The 14,583-nt window shown below is 36.5% G+C and overlaps 1 long non-coding RNA gene across 1 annotated transcript; it reads left to right on the forward strand.

The window, feature by feature from the left end:
* Positions 1-456: 456 nt before the first annotated feature.
* Positions 457-6,463, forward strand: LOC121406409. Its single transcript, XR_005968796.1, has 3 exons — positions 457-574; positions 5,514-5,789; positions 6,357-6,463. It is a non-coding gene; the product is annotated as an uncharacterized LOC121406409 (long non-coding RNA).
* Positions 6,464-14,583: the final 8,120 nt, after the last annotated feature.

Here is a 14,583-nt window from a genome sequence, read left to right on the forward strand (position 1 = left end):
ATGTCATTTTCTTTGTTATTTGTTGAACTGTATTTTAATGTTAGCGTTCCTTTTTAGCACCAGCTAATGAGGAGAGTCTTTTAACAGAAACTTGATTTCTTTTGATAATCCCCAGGCATTAGCTGGTGTTCTTTCTCCTTTTTTTAGTGTTTTTTTTTATTTGATATTGTGTATTAGATGTATGATGACTATTTTTAATGTAATGAATTCGAATATTGTTATGAGTATGTGTACCTGCATGGAAATCAAATAAAAAAAAATTGAAATAGAGTATATCCCTCTATTAAAAGAAATTAGTGAAATATTATTCAGTTGGGATCTCTCCCTTTATTTTACCATTCCATTAGCTTATCTTCATGTGTTATCAGAATAATCCGGTGTTCATGGGGTTACGGTTATCTCTTTGGTCTGTTTCACAAACTACTAATACATACAACCAGATAATCCGATGATCAATCGGTCGTAATATGGCTAAACATTAGGTCACCGAAATGGTGTCGTTAATTAGTCTTCTCATTTCATAGAACTACTTGTCAGATATCGGATGTTACACCAGCCGAAAATGCATATTCAGGTGAGAGCATTAAATACTATTTTCGAATAAATGAGATAAGTTTGATAATAATAATAATTATATAGGGTATTTATATTGCGCACATCTCCACCGATACTCAGACAAGAACATATTTTACACTTTTCGGGTGTTTTTTTCCTCCTACTCTTTTTACTCTTGGTCTGACAACTTTTGATTGCCTTATTTTGTACGACAGTGGCATGTGGGGCGGAGCCCCCGCCCTCTCGAGATTCAGTCCTATTGAACCTTAAAGATTGCCGCTTTTTCAATCAAAATAATCACGGGTATATAGCATTTTCTTTTTTTTTGTAAAACACATTACTTCAACAAAGCGGCGTAATAAATAAAACATTTTTTTTGGGGGGTGGGCACAAAACGGGAATCTAAAACGACACGGGCAAGCGAAGTGAACGAGAAAATTGTTGGCCTAGAAGAAATGAGAAACAATATAAGTATTTTAGATGAAAGAGGAGATTCTAAGCTTGACAATGGTGATTTTTCTATTGTATTTGTGATTAAGTTATAAGTAATTGATAAATCTCGGATTTGTTTTTTGTGGGACGCACTGAATATATACATATATAAATATACCCCTCAAAAAAGTTCTGCAACTCAAGTTTGAATATATATATATATATATATATATATATATATATATATATATATTCATCAGATTTCTTATACAATCATGTAATGTATTGTATGTCATAGTGCATTGAAATATCCATACAAATGTAATTTGAATTGTATTCTAAATATTATGTATAGCCATAGGTAGGCCTTATGGTATAATAATAGACAATAGTTTAGCGGTACCTCCGGAACTTGAATCGAAATTCAGCAATATTTTTGTCCAGATTGTGAGTTTACGACCAATATTACAGGAAATTTAGCACACTTTATACACATACGCCATCTAATCCAATTTTTTATTTCCGTTCTAAATCTTAATCCTCGGCAGCCCTGTCGTATTCTTAATTTTTTCTCTTTTTCCCCCTTTCCAATTTTATTCATTTTCAATTCAGCTTTTCACTTTCTTAGCTCATTCCATTCTACCTCATTTCTCGTTCTTTTTGCCTCTTTCTTTCCATTCCCCCCCAAATTTCCTTCTTCAAATACCTTCTCTTGATTGCATTGGCCTTCACACTCATTATTAGTATATTTATTTCTATTCTTATCTTCCCTTCCGTTTCACCTTCTCCCTCGTCATGTTCTTTCTTTCATATTTTGTTTCCTTTCCCTTTTCCCTCTTTCATTATGCTTCCCTTTCTTCCTCTCTTTCATCTTCTTTCTTTCTTCCTTCCTTCCTTCATTTCTTTCTTTCCTTTCTTCCTTCCTTTCTTTCTTTTTTTCTTTCTGCCTTTTCCCTCGGCAAGCTCTGCCAGGGTGGGGGGGGGGGCAAAACATATCAATTTGTTGTGTACAAAAAACGCTCCTCTAATTATAAGGCATAGAAATGGGACGTTTAACGCACAGTCACCATAGAGATGTATATTATGACAGTCACTAATACGCGCCGCTGTTTTCGCATCGTGCAGGCAGTGTACGTGTATAGTGGCGGGCTGCTACATTGCGGTGCAGGGGTGTTCAACTTACATATCGTGAGCGCACTCAGCTGCGTGTTTTCACTTCTCCTTTCTCTCCTTTTCTTGTCATTTTTCCTCGCATTACTTGTTTTCATAAATTTCCCTCTCACTTTCCTTGTTTTCTCACTCCCTTCAGTTTTGTAACAAATTGATCACTTGCATTCATTGGCACACCCCCGGTCAAAAATGGTACGGTCCTATCCAACATACACTCAAGTCGTCGCTGTACGAATAATGAAAACGTGCAAAATTCTTCACGCGCTGCGTTGCCTAGCTATGCGTGTGTACTGTGTACACACAATGCCATCGGCTGAACCCGCCAAACTATAGTGACCAATTATTGCAAAAGCTTTTGCAAATGTGAAAAGTGACAGAGGTTTTTTTTTATCCAATCAAAATCATTCTTAGGTATTCGCAATCTACAGCATTTTCTGCAAAATGTCTTTTTTTGATAGGGTCTATTGTGACGTATATATTTTTTTACAACAATGTGAAGTCGCACCAAACGTTTCGTTTCCTGCACTTGCCCATTGGCTCATGTACAAATGGATTTCCAAAATCATCAAGAAAGGTTCCAAAAACCTCAAAAGTGACAGAACTTAATTTGACTAAAATTAAATGAAAATCATATCATGTTCAAGGTGAGAATCTGCTCTATTCTATTCTGTTTTGATAGATCACCTTGTTGACGCGTTTGGGAGATATCTTAGCAAATCCCTCAAAAACGGCGTATTTTCTATTATTCTCCATAGGGAAATAATTTAACACGCTACGCACTGCAAAAAAGGAGCGCAAACAAATTGATATGTGCCCCTGCCCCGTCTGTTACGCGGCTGGTATAGATGGAGACACTCAACACTGATACTGTCCACTACAGTGCGTATCAAAAAAAAAGTTTACACTTAGAAAAAATCCTGTAAAATTATATATTTGTAATATCCTGACGATTTTTCCACATTTTAGCATTGGTACAGATCCATTTAAGCAAGTGACGATATAACTGTCGAAAAAATATTTCCGCTTGAGTGAGCACCACTTTTCAAAAGTTGGTGAAAAATGATTTGCGCAGAACTTTGAAATAGTTATGCGAATAAAATTAGACCTTAATCATGAAGAACACGTGGACATTACCTAGCCTAGTAAAATTGATTTGAAGATATCTTTTATCTTTTTAAACTTGTTTCCTTGCCCAAAACAGTTCGAAGAGTGCATTGCACCCCACCTCACTCCCCCACACACCGAGTCCATCGTGACGATACACTGAGCTGTGATTTACATGAAATGGCTTAGGCTTGATTTTCATTTTGTTAATCATTGCCAAGCTTGGGAAAAGTGTGGAGAAACAAGTATTAAATGAAATGTAAACCAACTTTAAATGATAAAAACTTAGTAAAAAATGCTGGAGATGTCTGATATAAAATTTAGTTCAGATTCAGTTATGTCCTCAGATCTAGCTGGCACAAAAGGGGTAAAGGTTGTGCTTACTAAGTGTTGAAATTTCAAATTTGGGTGGCAAAATTGTTACAAAATGCTTGAATGTATCCATTTTATTTCAATTGGCTAAAAGTGCTAGGGAAATTTATCAGAAATGCTTCACAGGGTTAGTTTGATTTCGCCCTTTCCCCTTGACACAGCGCGTGAAAACAAGCAATTCTGCGCAGATTTCTGCGAGCTTTACAAAAATGGACAGTGCCCACTCAAGTGTAACATTCTGTCAAAACTTTTACTTTAATTGGATAGATGAGACCCAAACCCATAATTATATGTGAAAAAATTACCCACATGTTGTATATTTTTTTAATTCCCAGGGCTTTTTCAAAGTGTAAACATTTTTTGATACGCACTGTATAGTCAAAGTTGATTTGAGTGAAAAAGGGAAAAATCAAATTAGCATAATAACACTGAAAATTTCATCAAAATCGGATGTACATTCTGATTAATATGCAAATGGGAAACCGATGACGTCATCCCTCACTCCATTTTTTTTCTTTTGATTTTTTTTTCTTTGCTTGTCAAATAATTTTGGTGAGCCACTCCTAAAATTTAGGTTGACAACCTTTTTTTTTGGGGGGGGGGCTTGTACATTTTTTTTTTACTATATGTCCATCCCAAAATTTCAGGTGGACTCCCCTAATCTTTTTGGCTTCCGCCGCTAATGCTCGTTTCTTTGCACAGTAAAACGTTTTTTAAACTTTACAACGATGTTTACTGTATAAAGCTATACAGTGCATGGTTGTTTAAAAGTTTAAATAACCATGCTGAATTTATCATGAATTGAATGCTTAAAAAATAAACTTTGTTGTTTAAGATTTTGAACAGTGTTTAAACAACTAATGTAAGGTTTTTATAGTAAACATTGTATAAAAAATAATAAACGGTGATTCAACTGAGTGCGAAACACAGTTTAATACCTCCCTGAACGTGGGATTGCCATTATTGATTTTTATTACTGATTATACAATCAGTACCATTTATTGAACAATAGATTAAAGAGCACAGGAGAACCACAATTTATTCGGTTAAACAACATCAAAACGATGACATAATACTAATTAGTTTAACATATTAAGCTTTGAGTAAATACCCTGTTGAATTGACAAATATTTGACCAAAGTTTTAACATACGACAGTTTGACAAAAAATCTGTCCAATAATCAGTATAAAGTTTGAAGATCTTTTGATCAAAACATCAATACATGTTAGTCATATCCATCTGACCAATGTTATTTTAAATGTACGTTTCTTGATAGTTTTTGTAGTGAACAACATGTTTTGAGGTTTTTTTTTATAATTTAGTTTGCAATTTGAATTGTAAAGGTGGAGGGGACATGAATGTGTGTGTGATCTTTCGTTCGCTTTGTGTTATAAATATTTAGGTATCTAATAATAAATTAGCATACAGTAATTTTACTTAACTAGAAAATTGCGCTATAACTTTATTGAGTAGGCACAGTGAATCAGTGTGTTATCATAAAGGTCAAGTCCAAGCAAGAAAAAAGTTGTTTTGAATAAATAGAGAAAAATAAAAATAGCATAACGCTGAAAATATCATCAAAATCAAATGTAAAATGAGACTAAACTGCTCAGTAATTATGTAGCATTATGATTAGGTTAACAACCTGGCCAGATTTGGACTTGATACTGCTGCTTTGTAAGAATCTTAAGAACTAGTCGTGGCTGCCCCCTATACATGATTTTCAAGCAGTGATAAAAAGGGAAGGAGAAGAAAAGAAAGAAATATAACGATGATTTTGTTTATGATGATAATGATGGTTGATATGATGACGTTGATGATGGCAATGATGATGTAGACGACGATGATAGTCAGATGCGCAATTTCCCATCATCCACAGGGAAAGCCATGTATGCCAACCCGCTGAGAATTCTCTATCCTTCGGAGGACAGTATCGCTGACCTGCAGCAAGAGATACTCCAGCACCCTATCACAACCAACCATATCCTCTTTCCACCAAGCCCTTCCGGACCCCCGCTGAACTTCACTGAAGGTCCCTTAAGGCCGAATTATGTCGTCTTCACCTTCACACTCTTCTTTACTTTTGTGGGCGTTCTTGGGAACTTTGTTGTCATCATTACGTTCTCGTCCACTCCTAAACTTCGAAACCAAACAGGTATGCTTCTACATCGATTGGCAGGGACCTAGGAAGGATTTTTGGAAGAGGTGCTGGTTTGGGGGAATATAACAGGCAAAAATGCGTTTTTCATTTGAAAGTTTTTCATTTCAAAATTAAAGCAATCTTGGTCAGATGAAAAATTAAAAGCAAACTAAGCAATGTTTTCACTGAAAATGAAGATGATTTTTTTTTCTTCAAATTTCTATATTTTAGCATACCAACTTGTTCACCAGGGGAAGCATCCCCACTTCCCTGGATGTCTGATTGGTTACTGAAGGTATATTTTAAAATGTTACATTATTAAAGATAGTCGATAAGCCCGTATTATATTTGTTATACACCCTTGATTTGATGTTACCCCCACATCAGAGACACCGATCCCCAGCAGAGAGACGAAGTTAACACCACCTATTGGTATTAACAGCTTTCACTGAAGTGGTTTGGATCGATTGGTGTGACTGCATTCAGCAAAAAGAAAACATTTGAACATATTGTCTGCTCTGATGATGTGTATCCACATAATCTATCTACTTTTAAATTTTCTTTTTGTCTGATCTTATGAAGGTCTGTGCATGATAAACTTGGCCATAGCTGATTTCATAATAGGTGTCTTCTACTTGTGTGTAAGCTTGCCCTGTTCACTTCATGGCGACTGTCTCATCATAAGCAGCCACCCGATATGACTTGTCTCGGTGCCGTCATCATCTCCTATACCAGTTACGGAGCAGGGTTCTGCTCCCTAGCTGTTGTTAGCCTCAACCGAGCCTTTCTAATAAGTCGACCACTCCAGTACAAATCTATTTTCACCAAGAAAAGGATCTTGGCAATTCTGATTGGAATCTGGATGTTTTCCTTAAGTATCACATTGGGTTTCACTCTGTCTAGACCACACACCATCAAGTTCGACGCCGCGTATTACAATTGCGGATTAGCCGCCGATGACAAAGATGCATGGCCATATTCATATATCATCAACATCCTTGGATTCTTGATTCCAGTTGCAATTGCGACGGCTTGTAGTTGGAAAATTCTAATTATAACACGGGATGCAGGTCGTCGAGTGCATCAGCGGACCGCCGACTCACCAAGGACACACCCCGGGGGGCCACTTCCATTCACGAGTGGATACCATGCGCGACCATGGGGTCTGGAAAAGCACCCTAAACACGTAATTTCCATATTCTGAAAATGCACCCCTTAACAAGTATTGGCGTGTGAAATCCTACCCTTAACAAGTATTGGAAACAAAACGATACTCTTGGCAAATATTTCCTGAAATGAACCCCTAAACAAGTACAGGAATGTTTTATTGTTACGGGTCCTTCGGTCGTCGGCTTTACCTTATTTGGTTTAGTACGACCCCACCTTCTACACCTCGCGCAAATCGGACTCTAAACACGAAGTGTTGAGGCAAAAAGGACATCCTTTATAAAACATTTTAATTTTGTTTTATCATCCCGACAATTTCGACCCTAAACACGTAATTTTCCTAGTGAAATAGATACCCTTTTTTCATTATTTTTGTGTTTTTGACACCCTTATCACGTTACGTACGTAACGTGCCCTATCGTGAAAAAGACATCCTTTTTACGTGTTTTTTTGGTCGCGCATGGTATCCACTCGTCAACGTAAGTGGCCCCCCTGGGGGACACACGACTCCGTCAGACGACGTCGACCAAATTCATCTCGCGGGAGTCGGTCTGATCTTGAAGTCACAATGCGCATCTTCGTTGTTGTGATAACGTTCATCGTCTGCTACTTACCATACCAAATACAGCTTGTTTATGCCCGTTACACGGGTAATATGTTTCCAAATACAGCGTCTTTGTTTGCCGTCATGTTGCTATGGATGGACACTGCAGTGAACCCGACACTAATCGCATTTACCTATTCCAATTTCAGGAAGGTGTTAAGAGAGAAACTCGTCACACTTTGCCCAGGCCGTAGGAGGTCATTCATCGAGGAGCCTGGAACCCAAGATGGTAACTTAACGACCAAATCTACAGTCCTTCAATCAAACAGTAGTTCTTATAAGACAGCCACAACGTCTTCTAGTAGGAAGATACATTCGGTGTCAATCGAGGTAGAAAGCACACACTAATAACAGTGTGACAAAATGGTTTTACATGGCTGTATGCATTCAGGGTATGAGGGGGAGGGGAGTATCTCTGACCATGTCGTCGCGGGTCGGCAAAGATCGAGGAAAACCCCTGGCGTACAGATGGGGGGAGGGGCTTGAGGGGATCTTCGCCCCCTCAAAAAAAAATATGACCAGGAAAAAAAGACAGCAGGGAAGAGAGAAGGGTGAAATATTGTATCATTTTCTGAATGCTATGTCAAAATCCATCACAAAATTTGATTTTTGACATAGCAATATCGAAATTTTTGCTCGTTTGTTTCTATTACTCAAGTTTTTTATAATTTTACGCGATCCGCCATTTCTAGCCCCTTCGAAATTTTTTGCTCATTACGCAACTGACAACAACGAACTAAAATAGTAAGACCCGTGACCTCGCATCTGTCATAGCCGTTTTATTGTCTCACCTGCATAGCAGAGCAGGGCCGTCGCCAGGGGGTGCGGAGGGTGCGAACGCACCCCCCTTCAGAACCAAAAAAATAAATAAATAAAAAAAAAAAAAAAAAAAAAAACGGAGGGGGGGGGGGTAGGGATACTTGAGGGCTCTTCTGAAAAAGATCTAGGCGAAATACTATCAGTATTAGTAGATCCATATTCATATCTACCTTAGATCTACCAGTTAACGTACGTTCACTTCACAAGTTTTCCGAAGTTAATAATAAATAAATAATGTACTTTGAAACTGAATTTGACCTTTTTGGACCGGCCCCATTTTTTTAGCTGAGTTTCGTGCTCGCTCTTTTTTTCATAAAAAGCACCCCCCCCCTAGAAAAAAGCTGGTGACGGCCCTGCAGAGTGAGACTATAGGCGCCGCTTTTCCGACGGCGGCGGCGGCGGCGTCAACATCAAATCTTAACCTGAGGTTAAGTTTTTGAAATGACATCATAACTTAAAAAGTATATGAATCTAGTTCATGAAACTTGGCCATAAGGTTAATCAAGTATTACTAAACATCCTATTAGAGTTTCATGTCACATGACCAAGGTCAAAGGTCATTTAGGGTCAATGAACTTAGACCATGTTGGGGGAATCAACATCAAAATCTTAACCTGAGGTTAAGTTTTTGAAATGACATCATAACTTAGAAAGTATATGGACCTATTTCATGAAACTTGGCCATTAGGTTAATCAAGTATTACTGAACATCCTATTAGAGTTTCATGTCACATGACTAAGGTCAAAGGTCATTTAGGGTCAATGAACTTAGACCATGTTGGGGGAATCAACATCAAAATCTTAACCTGAGGTCAAGTTTTTGAAATGTCATCATAACTTAGAAAATATATGGACCTAGTTCATGAAACTTGGACATAATGTTAATCAAGTATCACTGAACATCCTGCATGAGTTTCACGTCACATGACCAAGGTCAAAGGTCATTTAGGGTCAATGAACTTTGGCCGATTTGGGGGTATCTGTTGAATTACAATCAAAACTTTAAAAGTTTTTGTATCTGATTCATGAAACTTAAACATGATACTAATCAAGTATCACTGAACATCCTGCATGAGTTTCACGTCACATGACCAAGGTCAAAGGTCATTTAGGGTCAATGAACTTTGGCCGATTTGGGGGTATTTGTTGAATTACCATCATAACTTTAAAAGTATGTCGGTCTAGTTCATAAAACTTGGACATAAGAGTAATCAAGTATCACTGAACATCCTGTGCGTATTTTAGGTCACATGACCAAGGTCAAAGGTCAGTGAACTTTGGCCATAATGGGGGTATCTGTTGAATTACATCATAACTTCGCAAGTTTATTGATCTGACTTTTGAAACTTGGACATAAGAGTCATCAAGTATCACTGCATATCCTGTGCAAGTTTCAGGTCACATGATCAAGGTCAAAGGTCATGTGAGGTCAATGAACTTTGGCCACATTGGGGGTATTTGTTGAATTACCATCCTATCTCTGTAAAGTGTATTGGTCTAGTTCATAAAACATGGAAATAAGAGTAACCAAGTATCACTGAACATCTTGTGCGAGTTATAGTAGTTTTCAAAGTCAGCACTGCTGCTATGTTGAATCGCGTGATGCAGGTGAGACGGCCAGAGGCATTCCACTTGTTTGATATTGCTCCATCATGCACATACCACAATTCAATGGGTCCTAAAATTAAACGCGCTTTCAAATTGAAAAATCATTTTCATGCTTTCATTTGCCTACTGAGTTACGCATGATTCTAATCCACTCTAATGGAGAGTTGGTGTCAAAAATTCCTAACGAGGAAAATAAAATATGCTTGATCCATCCCTATCATCATGAGAAGTTATTATAAATTTCAAACCTTAGGCCGAGAGAGCAAGCAAAAACATTCCAAACCTTTCACACAACTTTCTTTACTGAAGTTTTCATCAGGATGATCTTGTTGAGTATTTTGCTTGCTCCTCTCTCGCAACGTCTTATTAATTTTTTGCGAAACGCCAAATCGAGCCCCCTCATTATTCCACTGCTGACAGACTTTAAAGGTCTATCATTGCATGAAAGATGATCATGACAAATATTGTAAGATTTCACATCAATAAACATTTCTTTATCATTATTAAATGTTGCCTATGTGAGTTTTTTTTATTTGAAGTTAAATTTGTAGTCTTTTGTTTCATGTTAGATAATCCTCTCCCGAATCCTCAACCCGCAATATGAAGGAAAAACACTCGGAAATGTTTACACTCTGATAAATACTAACACTATTGTGACCATCATAAAGTTTTTCTTCTGTATATAATTCCTCCCAGTGACGTATACCGTGGATCGCAGCATGGGGGGGGGCTGGGGCATCAGCAAAATTATTGTGTCACTTATTGGGCGCGCGAAGCACGCTAAATTGCCAAGTTCTTACCTAATACAGACATTTTAAGGACTTTGTCATTTAATGGATGTATCTCATGATGCGAGCGCGAAGCGCGAGCTAATTTTTTTTTAAAGAGGTGTATTATAAGCAAATCTTTGTAATCATGATACATATCTGTCTCACTAAACAACAATGCGAGCGCGAGTTTTCTGTTAATACTGACCCCAAACAGGGTTATTTTAAGGACTATTTCTTTTAGGAATTCATGAAGAGCATACATCTCACCATGATTTTGTTAGAATTACAATGAAACACATGAAGCACATTTTGAAGTCATTCCTATCATGAACATGAACGCCAGCTGAAAATATTTGAAATTCAGACCTAATGAGGGGTATTCTAAGGATTTATCTTAAGAATTCCCTTAAACCATACGTATCTAACTAATCAAATGATGCGAGCAGAAAATTCTTGAAATTCAGACCTGATGAAGGGTAGCTAAGGCTTTATCTTAAGAATTCCCTAAAACCATACGTATCTAATGGGGCATTGCAAGAAACTTGCGATCAATATTGTTGCAAGCATAATTTCAGAGGTCCGTGAAGTTAGTTACTTATTCCTTATTACTTATTCCTTATTCGAAATGTGAAGTTAGTTACTTATTCCTTATTCAAAATGTGAAGTTAGTTACTTATTCCTTATTCAAAATATGAAGTTAGTTACTTGTTACTTATTCGAAATACGCAGTTACTTATTCGAAATAAGCAGTTACTTATTCAAAATACGCAGTTACTTATTTGAAATACGCAGTTACTTATTCGAAATAAGCAGTTACTTATTCAAAATACGCATTTACTTATTCGAAATACCTAGTTACTTATTCGAAATACCCAGTTACTTATTCGAAATACACAGTTACTTATTCGAAATACACAGTTACTTATTCAAAATACCCAGTTACTTATTCAAAATACGCAGTTATTCAAAATACCCAGTTACTTATTCAAAATACGCAGTTACTTATTCGAAATACCCAGTTACTTATTCGAAATACGCAGTTACTTATTCAAAATACGCAGTTACTTATTCGAAATACGTAGTTACTTATTCGAAATACCCAGTTACTTATTCGAAATACACAGTTACTTATTCGAAATACACAGTTACTTATTCAAAATACCCAGTTACTTATTCAAAATACGCAGTTATTCAAAATACCCAGTTAATTATTCAAAATACGCAGTTACTTATTCGAAATACCCAGATACTTATTCGAAATATGTAGTTACTTATTCGAAATGCGTAGTTACTTCTTCAAAAAACGTAGTTACTTATTCAAAAAACGTAGTTACTTATTCAAAATTCGCAGTTACTTGTTTGAAATACGCAGTTACTTATTCGACTTATTCAAACACACAGTTACTTATTCGAAAAACGCAGTTTCTTATTCGAAATACCCAGTTACTTATTCGAAATACGCAGTTACTTATTCAAAATATGCAGTTACTTATTCGAAATACGCAGTTACTTATTCGAAATACCCAGTTACTTATTCAAAATACCCAGTTACTTATTCGAAATACCCAGTTACTTATTCGAAATACGCAGTTACTTATTCAAAATACCCAGTTACTTATTCGAAATACCCAGTTACTTATTCAAAAAAAGCAGTTACTTATTCGAAATACGCAGTTACTTATTCAAAATACCCAGTTACTTATTCGAAATACGCAGTTACTTATTCAAAATACCCAGTTACTTATTCGAAATAAGCGGTTACTTATTCGAAATACGCAGTTACTTATTCGAAATACCCAGTTACTTATTTCGAATAAGTAACTCTGTGTTTGAATAAGTCGAATAAGTAACTGCGTATTTTGAATAAGTAACTGGGTATTTCGAATAAGTAACTGCGTATTTCGAATAAGTAACTGCGTATTTCGAATAAGTAACTGCGTATTTTGAATAAGTAACTGGGTATTTCGAATAAGTAACTACGTATTTCGAATAAGTAACAAGTAACTAACTTCATATTTTGAATAAGGAATAAGTAACTAACTTCACATTTCGAATAAGGAATAAGTAATAAGGAATAAGTAACTAACTTCACGGACCTTAATTTCAGTCCCTATCGAGCATGTCTTACAATTAAATTTGCAACTGAATGCTAATCTGCTCCATGAAACAAGGAGTGTAATCTGATTTGCTAAAGCTAAAATTGATTAATCAAAATTAAAATTGCAACATAAAATATTTGCAATTGATTGCAAATATTTTCTTGAAACACCTCCTCATCAATCGATTTCACGGGTACACTGTAAAAACTGTGGTGTTAAAACTGACACCATTGGTGTTAATAGAGGACCACACCCTGAGGTGTTAAAATAACACCCTGGAGATTGAACATAACACCAAAGAGTGTAAATGTAACAACCATAGGTGTTTTAATAACACCTATAGGTGTAAAACTAACACCACCAATTTAACACCGGTCAAAAAAATAACTGGTGTGTACACCGGTTAAAACCACAGTTTTTGCTGTGTATATAGCCAATTCGATTTGTCTCTATTTAATAGAAATAAGAAACGTCCAGAGAAACGTTCGTGCTGCTTTTTTATTCTTTATTTTGCTTTAGTATGATAAGATCAATCAATCGCATGTCATCGCCAACAATAATGAAACACCATTAGAGTAACTGCAAACCATAGAGATGTATACATGCACTTATTATTAGTATACATCTCTATGCTGCAAACAAACTTAAGTCGTGGGCCTTTTAGAAGAATGCCGTACCGGAAACAGGCCACGCCCTATGGCCACGCCCCAATTGTTTGGCGCGTTTTTAGTAAAATCAGCATGCAGCGCATACGATATATATGCATAGCGCATGCAGCTGCAGCGCATACGGCGGCCTTATTATATGCACACAATTACAATGCCAGTGAAACTATCTATATCGGGGAAGCGAAGGTAAGGTTTTCCCTTTTAATGATATTTTTAGACCAGGAATGATTTTTTGTAGTATAAGCTATGGTGCAAATTTAAAGCTAAAATGTAAAAGTGAATGGGTGTATAGGCCTAATAAGCAGAAGTTTATCGATAGATCATCTAACCGTAGACTTAGAACTCGCACTGGCGCGCGGGCTAAACAAGTTGGTGCTACTAGTACTAGTACTAATCGTACCGGTACCGTATTAGTGTTAGGCCCATGGTTTATAATTATAGGCGCAGGCCGCGCTAGCGCTAGCCATTGACTTACTGCGGCAGCCCGAACTAGATCTAGTCTATACATCCTGACTTAGTTACAATACAGTGTAGATTAGATCTAGTCTAGGCCTGTTCTAGTCTAGGCCAAGTCCAAGAAGACTAGAGGTCACCCTGTACTACTGTAGAAGACAAAATTTCATCTTTATTTCAAGAAATTATCTTTGGTGGGATAGGACTAAGAAAGCCAAAAAGTTGAATATTAAAATTTCATTAGGCTAAGTAAACAATAATATATACTGGTAATATATATATAATTTATAGTAATTTTGGGCATCAAATATGCATGATTGGTAAAATGGGCATCATGTACCGTATGAGGAAATTGCAAAAACTCAGAAAATAAAAAACAAAACTTATGTGGGACATGGCCATATGGGCCGGCCCCCTCCTACATGTACATCTAAATTACTTTTTTGGGGAAAAGTTGGTGTCGTCTAAAAGTATGCAAATTATTTCTTGTCTAAGGATGAAATGTCTCACACGTAATTGAGGATTTTTCAAAAAGTTTCTTAGAATACAATAGGCCCTACTTGTAATTTATTAGTTTTTAAAGACTGATTTGTTATGAATACTAATATCTAGATCTAAATG

This window comes from Lytechinus variegatus, chromosome 1 (genome assembly GCF_018143015.1).
Source record: "Lytechinus variegatus isolate NC3 chromosome 1, Lvar_3.0, whole genome shotgun sequence".
Lineage (NCBI taxonomy): Eukaryota > Metazoa > Echinodermata > Echinoidea > Temnopleuroida > Toxopneustidae > Lytechinus > Lytechinus variegatus.